The sequence below is a fragment of the Trachypithecus francoisi genome, unplaced genomic scaffold, assembly GCF_009764315.1.
Source record: "Trachypithecus francoisi isolate TF-2019V2 unplaced genomic scaffold, Tfra_2.0 Lachesis_group0, whole genome shotgun sequence".
Classification (NCBI taxonomy): Eukaryota; Metazoa; Chordata; class Mammalia; order Primates; family Cercopithecidae; genus Trachypithecus; species Trachypithecus francoisi.
Genome location: NW_022681453.1, coordinates 191569617 through 191581902, shown reverse-complemented (window position 1 = coordinate 191581902; position 12286 = coordinate 191569617).

The window sequence follows — 12286 nt, the reverse complement described above, 5'->3', positions numbered from 1 at the left end:
ATTCGGGTTGTTTTCAGGTTTTGGAGATGGTGAATAGAGCTGCTATACACATTTACATATAAGATTTTGTGTAAAGGGAAGATTTTCTTTTTTTTTTTTTTTTTTTTGAGACGGAGTCTCGCTCTGTCGCCCGAGCTGGAGTGCAGTGGCCGGATCTCAGCTCACTGCAAGCTCCGCCTCCCGGGTTCCCGCCATTCTCCTGCCTCAGCTTCCCGAGTAGCTGGGACTACAGGCGCCGCCACCTCGCCCGGCTAGTTTTTTGTATTTTTTAGTAGAGACGGGGTTTCACCGTGTTAGCCAGGATGGTCTTGATCTCCTGACCTCGTGATCCGCCCGTCTCGGCCTCCCAAAGGGCTGGGATTACAGGCTTGAGCCACCGCACCCGGCCAGGGAAGTTTTTCTTTTTGAGGGAGAAATACCTAGGAGTGAGGTTGGTGGGTCACATGGGAAGCGTTTGTTTAACCTTTTAACAACCGCCACCTTTTCTAGAATGGTTGTATCTTGACTTCTCACCAGCAAAATATTTCAGCTCCAGTGGCTCCATATCCTTATCCGCACTTGGTATTGTCAGTTATTGTTTTTTTTTTTAATTTTTTTATTTTCAGCCTTTTTTTTTTTTTTCTTTGAGTCGGAGTTTCGCTCTTGTTGCCCAAGCTGGAGTGCAATGGCACGATCTCAGCTCATGGCAACCTCCGCCTCCCGGGTTCAAGTGATTATCCTGCCTCAGTCTCTCAAGTAGCTGGGATTACAGGCATGTGCCACCACGCCTGGCTATTTCTGTATTTTTAGTAGAGATGGGGTTTCTCTATGTTGGTCAGGTTGGTCTCGAACTCCCGACCTCAGGTGATCTGCGCACCTCGGCCTCCCAAAATGCTGGAATTACAGGCGTGAGTCACCGTGCCTAGCCTAATTTCAGCCTTTCTAATAAGTGTTTAATAGTATCTCATGGTGGTTTAATTTTTTTTTCTATTTGAACTTCTTTATGTGTTTATTAAAGAGATGTTAAGTATCCCTTTCTGTGCTTATTTGCCATCTGTATTTCCTTTTAGCAAAGTGTCTATTCAAGATACTTGCCCATTTAAAAAATGTGTTTTTCTTACCATTGAGTTTTAAGAATTCTTTATATATTCTGAGTCCTTTGTTAGAAATATGATTCACAACTATTTTCATCATCCAGTTCATAGCCTGTATTTTCATTTTCTTAATAATGTATTTTACAAAACAAACTTTTAAAATTGTTATGAAGTCCAATTTATCAACTTTTCTTTCTAATGGATCATGTTCTTGGTGTCCTGTTTAAGAACTCTCTGACAGGAGGGTCTGGGTCAGAGAGAAGGAGAAGGTGATTGGAAGACACTACAGTTTATGGCTTTGGTGATGGAGAAAGGAGCCATGAGCCAAGGCATGCAGGCCTCCCCAGAAGCTGGAAAAGACAGAGAAATAATTTCTCCCCTAGAATTTCCAGAAGGATTGCAGCCCTGCTGACATCTTGATTTTAGCTTAAGGAAACCCATTTAAGACCTTCCTCCAGAAGTGTAAGATAATAAATTTGTAATAAATAAATATTTTTAAGTCACTTAAAAAATAAATAAAACAAAAAGCCTCTCTGCCTAACTTCAGGTCAAAAACATTTTGGTCCTATCATTTCTTCAAAAGGTTTTATAGGGCCGAGTGTGGTGGCTCATGCCTGTAATCCCAACACTTGGGAGGCTGAGGCAGCAGATTCCTTGAGCCCAGCAATTTGAGACCAACCTGGGCAACATGGTGAAACCCTGGCTCCACAAAAAATAAAAAATTAGCCAGGCGTGATGAAACCCACCTGTAGTCCCAGTTACTCAGGAGGCTGAGGCAGAAGGATCCCTTGAGCCCAGGAGCCCCAGGCTGCAGTGAGCCGTGTACTTGCCACTGCACTCCAGTCTGGGCGACCCTGTCTCAAAAACGAAAAGAAAAATAAAAACAACAACAACAAAGAAACTACCAAAAAAGGCTTTATAGTTTCATGTTTTACATTTAGATCTATGATTCATTTTGGATTATTTTTGTATAAAGTTTGAAGTTTTGGTCAAAGTTCTTGGCTTTACATGTGGACGACCGATTGTTTCATCATCATTTGTTGAATAGACAAATCGTGTCTTCCATTAATTGCCTCTGGAAGCTTGCCAAAAATCAATTGGCCATATTTCTACCGATGTCTGTGTGCTCTCCATTCTGTTCCATTGGTCAATATGGTATCGGTGATTTCTATCACCAATACTGTCCTAATTACTGTCGCTTTATAGTAAGCCTTTAAATCTGATTGTGTTTGTGTATGTGTGTGATTCTCCAAGTAGTTAATACTCTGAACCAACAAACTATATGGCACAGATAGATCAGCTCAGTGTCCTCTTTTCTTTCGCCAGCTGGAGGGTGTTAATAATATGGTTTTTGATGTACAAAGGGGTGGAAAAGCAATGGGTCTGCCCTGCTTTTCAGCTCAAGAGAGAAAGGTCCGGCTGTCATTTGCAGCTTTTGCTCTTCCTGAGCCACCTGGAAGCCCCCGTTAACCTAACATTCACTGTGCATTCATATGTATTTATGCAACATACTTATTGAGTGTGTCTCTGTGTTGGGCTCTATTACAGAATTTAGGGAAGAATAGAAGAACAGGGCACACAAGGTTCTCTCCCTCCTTCAAAGATTCTGTCAAACAGCAAACAAATACTATCTAAACAAAGAACACAAAACCAGATGGCTATTCTTGAGAGAACCAGAATTGGGTAAGGTACACGAATGACTCATGTATCTTAGATTGCACGGCCAGAGAATGCTTCTCTATAGAGGTGACATTGACACTGAGATTTGAAAGACAAGAAGAAACCAAATGAGTGAACATAGAGAGGAAGAGTATTCTGGACTGTTAGTCTAAAAAGCTGTAGATGAAAACAAGTTTAGCAGGTTTGAGAAACAAACAAACAAAAATGACTGAGTTAGCTAGAAAGTGGTGAGCCAAGGAGAACAGTGTGAGGCAAGTTCTGAGAGGTGAGCAGGGGCAGGGTGCAGGAGGGCTCTGCCACCAGGACAAGAAGTTGGGTTTAACTCTAAGTGCTAGGGGAGGCCATTAGAGAGTTTAAACAAAGTTCGGTCACATGACCAAACACAGAACTGGACTCCCAGATAAACAAATGAGAATAGGGAGCATAATGAGTCTTCCCAATCCCCATCCCCATAGAAAAATGTTTTCTGCTCACATTAAGCTTTTCTCTGTGCACACACAATGATGTACATGAAATTCTAATGAAGTCAAGTTCAGGACTCCATCATTCACAACTTGCATATCATTTCTTCCTAGTCTGGACTCCAAGAGCCTGAGGAGAGGAAAGGGAAGAGGAGAGAGAGGAAGAAAAGTCATTTGCAGACTCTTGCTGCGTGTTGGGTGCTGCTGAGGGCCCACTACACAGCAGGTTGAGCCCTGAGTGTGAGACAAAGCAGCCCCCAAAAGAGGAGCCTATCATCTCACCGCCCCATGAAAAGTAGAAGCAGAGACCTCTGTTTGCAGAGGCAGTGAGTTGTTTCATCACTGCTACTGCTCCACAGTTCCCAATCGTCATAAACAAAGAATTAAAGGAAATTGGATTAAAATTACAGTATAAAGAAAAGTCTTGCATGGAAAGACCTTCCAGCTCTGAGGAGTTATAAGCCCTGGACTGTATCTCCGAGCAGAGGGAAAAGAGAGTGTATGTGTTCTGTTTATTTCAACTCCACTTTGGATAAATAACGACCTCTGTGGAAATGTAAACATAGCACCTCTTCCCCATTACAGAATCACGATTTCCAACTCTATGTCATTTCTTCTATCTTCACTGTGTATATGTAATTTTTATGGGACTATTATCCTTGTGATGCTTGCTTTCTAATGTTCTGGTTTTGCTTAACATTTTACATATATTTTCTTATGTAGCAACACAGTCTAAATATTTGCTATTTTACAGAGCTACACAGTGATACACTATAATAAGAATAGCTCACACTTACATAGTAATTACTATTTGTCAGGCACTGTTCTAACCACTTTACCCATTTTTACTTATTAAATGTTTTCTTATTAAAGCCCTCTGAGGTGGTCCCACCTCTCTAGTCTGGCTTCAAAATAAAGCAAATCCTGAAGCAAAAGATTCCATACACTACTTTATTTAAGGTGCAATTCCAGGGAGGCAAGAGTGAAGGAAAAGTAATGTGAGGCAGGGAATGGGGAAGAATCCATCTGAGGTTATGTGATTAATCTAGTTACCAGCAAGTGTGATAGATAGATCCATCTATCTAAGACTGTCTTCCCAGGAGACAATTCTCCAACAGGCTGCGAAAGCTGCATTTTAGACAGTTCTATAGGGGGAGGGAGGAGGAAGTTTGTCCACCTGTCTCCATCTGACCCTTGAAATATTTTATCCACCCACCACTGCCCTGAGACATACACACACACACACACACACACACACACACACACACACACACATTTCTGGGCTGGTGCACGTCACACCTCTGTAATCAACAGGGAAGCCTGGGGCTAGGCAACAAAGGCAGGCATGAGGGCTTGAAGCGAGGTACTCTAGTTTGCCTGCACAACTTCACCAAGTCAATCAGAGCCTACATAAAACCTGGTTGTGGCAGCAATGGCTGGGACGTACAAGAGATTCTATATTGCACGGGTTTGGGGGTGAAAGACAAAGAGAGTTGGTGCCTCCCTTAAACCACTCAGCTAGGGACTAATGGAGTCACAGTTTGAGTCCAGGAAGCCGGGCTCTTCCCAGTTTCGTTCAACTATCCTTGTCATTGGGGGAGATGTGAATTCTTTTCCATTTGTCACCAAAATGCTCCAGAGCATAATAAAATATCACTGGACAGGAATTGTGGTTTCTGACCTGGCTCAGACCCTTGGAAAATCAGTTCTTCATGTGTCTCAATCTGTTTATCTGTTTTTGGAAGAGTTCAGACTACACGATCTTTGAGTTCTCAAATATTGAATAACGCTGTTCTAAAAATCTGAGCAAATAATTGTTTTAAATGTATCAAACTTTAGGATGTAAATTCAGAAACTAGATCACTGAGTCATAGGGTAGGACCCTTTGTATAAGGCATGGTTTAGATGAGCAGATTGCCTTTGAAAACAACCATAGCAATTGAATGGGTTTACGACACCTTCCACAAATGTGAGTGCCTCTTTCTTTGCAGCCTGATCATCACTGGGATTAAATAAAATTCGATAGAAAATATTAACATTTGATGATTTGATAGCATCTCAGAATGGTCTTTTGTTCTATTTCTCTAGTAACTGAGCAGGCCAAACATCTCTCTAAGTGCTTTTCACATGATTTCCTCCCGCGTAAATTAACTTTCAGCAAGTTACTGCTCCTCTCTATGGGATCAGCTTTGTTATCCCTAAAATGAAAAGGTAGACTGAGATCTCTACAGCTGTTTTGAGGGTTAAGTGCGACAACCTAGAAGCAGACCCGATAGCGGTCCTCCCTCAATTTAGTAACTAGTTAAGTAAGGGCTGTTCTATTTTTAGCATTTCTATGGATTTAAGAACCAGCCAGCATGCCCCTTGACCAGAGGCTTTTAAGAAATGTTTGGGCCAGGCGCGGTGGCTCACACCTGTAATCACAGCACTTTGGGAGGCCAAGGCAGGTAGATCACCTGAGGTCAGGAGTTTGAGACCAGCCTGGTCAACATAGTAAACCCCCATCTCTATTAAAAATACAAAAAAATTAGCCGGGTATGGTGGTGAATGCCTGCGGTCCCAGCTACTTGGGAGGGTGAGGCAGGAGAAGCGCTTGAACCTGGGAGGCAGAGGTTGCAGTGAGCCAAGATTGTGCAACTGTACTCCAGCCTGGGCGACAGAGCAAGACTCTGCCTCGGAAAAAAAAAAAAAAAAAAAGAAAGAAAGAAATGTCTAGTCAACTGGATTCTGTCCTTCTTAGATGGTTCGTATTTTAATCATTCCTAAAAGACAGAGAGATGAACTTAAATGACCTGCATGTTTTTTCCCTGATCCTGTCAGTTTATAATATTATTACATGACGAGAAACACATATCAAATGCCTCTCCCAAGGTGGTGCTTATCTTGGTTCACTAACATTTCTAGTTTGCTCTAAGGCTGGAGCTTCTGAAACATTTGACGCATTTGTTCCAACTTATGGTGACCTACTTATTCTAAGTTTCAATCTTTTAGCAGATAAAATTAAAAATGGCCAAAGCAATGATGTCATCATTGTCAGTCTTCGGAGATTTAAGAGAAATAGGACAGCGCTCTCAAACACTAGGGCGGAGTTAGGGGGCTGGGAAACTGGGAATTTGCAAACAGATTACCATGTTTCCATTCTGGGACAGAGATTTTTTTAAAGCAGGGACTAATCCTTGGAGAGCGCCAGCCTCCTTTTTCTAAGCCTCTTTCTTTATTCCACGGTGTTCCTCTTTATTTTTACTCTCCTGTGAAAATCTGTGTTCAGAACTGGACTAGGAGGCGGGAGAGAGCAGTGCAAGCCCAGTTCTGCCACTTTATAGCTCTGCGCATTTTCCTAAGTAACTTCACGTCATTGAGTCTGTTTCCTCATCTGTTTCCATGATTACAGCTCCTTCCACTGATTGTTCTAGTCTTCACTAATGAGTCTGCAAGATTCTGGAATGAGTAGGAATGCCTTGTTTATCTTTGTGCCCTCTACAAAGGCCCACTATATAATTTGTCATATAAACATGCTCTTACCTCTTTAGTGTAACAAATTCTAATGAATCTCTCTTTGTTCCTGAACGTGACTACCATCATTTGATCTTTCTAAGGTTGTTCAGGTGTATTCGTTTTCCAGAGTTGCTGTAACAGATTACTACGAAGTTGGTGGCTTAAAACAACAGAAATGTACACCCTCACAGTTCTGGAGGCTGTAAGTCTAAAACCAAGGTTTCCAGGGAACCATGCTTTCTCTGAATGTTCTAGGAAATAATCGTTCCCTGCCTCTTTCTAGCTACTTAGGATTTCTGGCAATCTTTTGTGTTGCTTGGTTTGTAACTGCATCCCTGCACTCCCTGCCTTTATCCTAACACGGCAATTCCTCCCTTTGTGTGTGTATCTTTCCGTGGCTCCAAATCTCTCTCTTCTTATAAAGACACCAATTATTAAATCGGGTCCCAACCTAATCCAGTATGACCTTGTTTTAATTAAATTTGCAAAGACCCTATTTCCAAAAAAGGTCACATTCACAGGTTCCAGGAGGCCAGGAATTTAGAGGGACACTATTCAACCCAGTACACTAGGATATCTCTACACCCTACTTCTTGCATCACATCACCTTGAAGCTGTCTCTTGCCTTCATCGTGAGTAATCCTTCCCTTGAATGGCTTCCCTTCACTGGAGTCGAAATTATTATCCTCATTGTTCTCCTTGACAATAGGCTCTCCCTCCTGTAATCCATGTTTCACAGGAGGCTGCTGTCAGGCTAATCTCATGAAAAAAGGACAGCTTGGGTATCTTTACTCCCGTACTGAAAAACTTTTTCATGGTCCGATTACCTGTTGGACTAAGGGCTACTCTTCCTCAGAGGGATCTTCACTGACTTTTCCATGTGATCCCAACACATCTTTCCGGTCTTACTCTCATGACTCCCCTCCACGCACACCTCACCTTGTCCTTAACTCCGTGGCCTGTCCTTTTCCTTCTCCAGCATGGTTTTTCCCTCCATCTGAAAAGCCATTGTTTCTAACACAGCATGTGTTATTCCCACCTCTCTTGAAAAGCCACCTCCTTTCCAAAGTCTTCCAAGATCCCTACCCCACACCCAGCCACAACAGTCCCTCCCACTCCAAACTCCCATAATACTTTGTGCTTCACCTGATATTTTTCTTCCAGAAATTGTGATCATGCTTTGTCTCTTTTGATTAGAACATCAGCTCTTAAGAGCAGGGACCCTTTCTCACTCCCCAGTTTCTGGTTCTTAGGAGATGTTTGGTACGTATTTCAAAGGGAGCGAGGGACTGAGGGAGGGAGAAAAGAGGGGAGAGAGGGAGGGAGGGGAAGAAGAAATAAATAATTCTAAAGTAAAGATTTTCAGAAGGTACTTCAAGGGATGTGGAAATATTTTGTATTTTATTAATAGTCAAGCTGATTTAAAAATTAAAATGTTATCTTTACCCCTAATTTTAAATTTTGATATTTACAAGAATAGCTCATTTTTTAATAATAAGCAACTATTATAATTAGATTTTCCAAGTAAAGGTATATTAATAAAGTATATTTCTATCTTATAAGTAGAAAGATAAGATTGTAGCTGGCACAGGGGCTCACACCTGTAACCCTAGGACTTTGGAAGGCTAAGATGGGTGGATCACTTGAGCCCAGAAGTTCGAGACCATCCTGGGTAACATGGTGAAACCCTGTCTCGACAAAAAATATAAAAATTAGCTGGGCGTGGTGCCCACAACTGTAGTTCCGGCTACTTTAGGAGGCTAAAGTGGAAGGGTTAACTGAGCCCAGCAGGTTGTGGCTATAGTGAGCCATGATTGTGTCACTGCACTCCAGCCCATGGAGTGTCACTCCACTTAAGACCATGTCTCAAGAAAAATAAATGAATAAATTTTTTTAAAAAAAAGGAAGAAGAAAAGAAAGATAAGATTTCTACTATGGTAAGATTTCTACCTAGAGAAATCTGGGTAAGATTTGATTGCATTTTAAAAAGCCACCAAAGCAGTGAGGTCACATATTGCCCCTGGCAGATGAAGTATGTGCATTTCCTTTTAGACTCTTCTAATCCCAGAAGACATATGATGCTTGGGATTTTTTAACCTATGGGTGATATTAAAGGAGAGAGATATGTAAAGCCAAGAAGCAGAGCCGAAAGGTAACGGACTTCAGAGTTACAAAGACTGTGACACCCTGCCATTTATTAAGTGTGTGATTTGGGAGAAATCACTGAACTTCTCAAAACCAGTTTCTTGAGATTAGCTTTAATTTATAAGGTTGTTGAGAGGATTACATAATATCCTTTAAACGACTAACATATGAGACGCTTATTAAATGAATCTACCTCAATTACAAGGGTTAGTCCTGGTGAGAGGTGCCGTTTCTTTGACTCCCCTTGGTGAATTACAGCAGTAATTCTAACAAGCTGAGAAAGTGGTTGAGTAGGGCCTTAACCTCTCAATTGCCCCGAGGGAAAGTTAGCTAATGAAAAGCCACAAGAGTGAATGATCTGCTGGATGCACTCTTTTGCACAGGTACAAAATTACTTTCATATAGATATCCAGTTTGCTAATTATCTTTTAAAAAATCCAAGGAGCATTCTTTTTAAAGCCCTGGTAGCGACGAAGATTGAAGGAAAAGTAACTGATTTCAACCAAGAATCAAGGGACACACATTTGGAACTAAAATAAGTGCCTGAACACATAATGCTTGATATGACTCTGGAATAGATAACATATTTTCCTGTCTGTAGTCCTTTTTCTCCAAGATTTGGCTTTAAAAAAATTTTTTTGAGAGATGACTAAGAAATAGAAAAATCTGCTCCCTGAACTAAATTGGATTTTTTTACTTATTATTATTATTATTACTATTATTATTATTTGAGATGGGGTCTTGCTCTGTTGCCCAGGCTGGAGTGCAGTGGCACGACCTCAGCTCACTGCAAGTTCTACCTCCAGGGTTCATGCCATTTTCCTGCCTCAGCCTCCCGAGTAGCTGGGACTACAGGTGCCGCCACCACGCCAGGCTAATTTTTTGTATTTTTTAGTAGAGACGGAGTTTCAATGTCTTGGCCAAGATGGCTTCAATCTCCTGACCTTGTGATCCGCCCACCTCGGCCTCCCAAAGTGCTGGGATTACAGGTGTGAGCCATCACGCCCAGCCCCAAACTGGATTTTTAAGAGAAAGCCAGTGACAGAATTTTTCTCTTACCAGCTGGGTTTCAAGTCATCTTTTTCTTCTTTCATGAGACTGTTCTTTCCTGGGCACTGGTGGACACTGGTTTTAAGAGTCAAGAGTGCTATAGGAGGATATGCCACACATACCTGCAAGGGGCTCATTCTAGCTTTAACTCATTCCATCTAAAGGATTTTTTTTTTTTTTTTTTTTTGAGACGGAGTCTCGCCCTGTGGCCCGGGCTGGAGTGCAGTGGCCGGATCTCAGCTCACTGCAAGCTCCGCCTCCCGGGTTCACGCCATTCTCCTGCCTCAGCTTCCCGAGTAGCTGGGATTACAGGCGCCCACCACCTCAACCGGCTAGATTTTTGTATTTTTTAGTAGAGACGGGGTTTCACCGTGTTAGCCAGGATGGTCTTGATCTCCTGACCTCGTGATCCGCCCGTCTCGGCCTCCCAAAGTGCTGGGATTACAGGCTTGAGCCACCGCGCCCGGCCCATCTAAAGGATTTTACCCACATAAGCTGGCAATATCCACATGCCTATGGATGTACTTTCACTTTTGTGACCCAGAGTTTCAAGGACAGGTATTCATGGTCATATAGGGCTCATCGGGAACACCCCTCCCCTATATGTATCTTTCTAAAATTACGTTATGGGGCCATTTCTCAGACCTAGCGAGAGGTGACGCCAGCTGGACTTCTTGGGTTGAGTGGGGACTTGGAGAACTTTTCTGTCTGGCTAGAGGATTGTAAACGCACCAATCAGCACTCTGTAAAATGGACCAGTCAGCACTCTGTAAAATGGACCAATCAGCTCTCTGTAAAATGGATCAATCAGCAAGATGTGGGTGGGGCCAAATAAGGCAATAAAAGCTGGCCAGGGGGAGCCAGCAGTGGCAACCTGTGCATCCCCTTCCACGCTGTGGGAGCTTTGTTCTTTCGCTGGTCACAATAAATCTTGCTGCTGCTCACTCTTTGGGTCTGCACTACCTTTAAGAGCTGTAACAGTCACCGCGAGGGTCTGCAGCTTCATGCCTGAAGTCAGTGAGGCCACGAACCCACCAGGAGGAACAAACAACTCCAGACGCACCACCTTTAAGAGCTGTAACACTCACTAAGAAGGTCTGTAGCTTCGCTTCTAAAGTCAGCCAGACCATGAACCCACCGGAAGGAATAAACTCCGGACATATGTGAACATCTGAAGGAACAAACTCTGGACACACCATCCTTAAGAGCTATAACACTCACCGCGAGGGTCAGCAGCTTCATTCTTGAAGTCAGCAAGACCAAGAACCCACCAGAAGGAATAAATTCCGGACACACTAGGATCTTTGAATCTTCGTTACTTATATCTCAAAGAACTTAACCAACTGTCTTTTCCCTTCTAAATAGTAGCTCTACTTCTTACTCCATCCCTTGAACAAGTATCAGGGCTCAATTTTTTTTTTTTTTTTTTTTTTTTTTTGAGAGGGAGTCTCGCTCTGGAGTACGGTGGCTGCATCTCAGCTCACTGCAAGCTCCGCCTCCCGGGTTCACGCCATTCTCCTGCCGCAGCCTCCCGAGTAGCTGGGACTACAGGCGCCGCCACGGTGCCCGGCTATTTTTTTGTATTTTTTTGTAGAAACGGGGTTTCACTGGGTTATCCAGGATGGTCTCGATCTCCTGACCTCGTGATCCGCTCAGGGCTCAAATTTTAAGAGTTTTACCACCAATCAGAATAAAGAAGAGACATTATTACCAAAGATAAATTGTATGGAAAAGATGGAAAGTCTCTAGTATCTTACAAAGTAACTACAGCCAGTGCCCAGAGCTAAAGTTTCCATTGACATTAGGGATGTCTCAGATAAAAGCTGGAAAAGCAGCACTTTCCACAATAATTTATTCAGTGATACTTGGAATTTTCAGTGATGTTGGGAATAATTGGCTATAACTCAGAAATGGATATGTTTCAAACTGACTCGTACTGGATTCTGAGAGCAAGGGGAAGAGTGATTGGTTCACTTTTTAAATTCTCCCGAAAGTATCAGTTCCTTCAGAGTCCTTCCATTTTTCATGCCATATCAATCTTTCTCTGTTTTCTGTTTCACAGCACTTGATCATGTAGATCTATTCAGCTTCTTTGCTTATTTTCCAATTGCCCAGACCCTAAGAGTTGAAAAAACATACAAGAATCTACACCATTTCCTGTATGTCTCCAGGTGAATCTCTCCACTCTTTGTCCTATGAATAAGGCTAAGATGGTATTTCTTAGAAGACTGAGGGGAGAAGCTGAGTTGGTGAAAACAAAATGTCTGTTAAAACTTGACAGGGCAGACTAAAAGATAATCTGAAAAACTCTTACATATTATTAAATTCTGTTTCATTTACACTTGGATTAAATTATTAGCCATGCCATCAGGAACTTGTTAT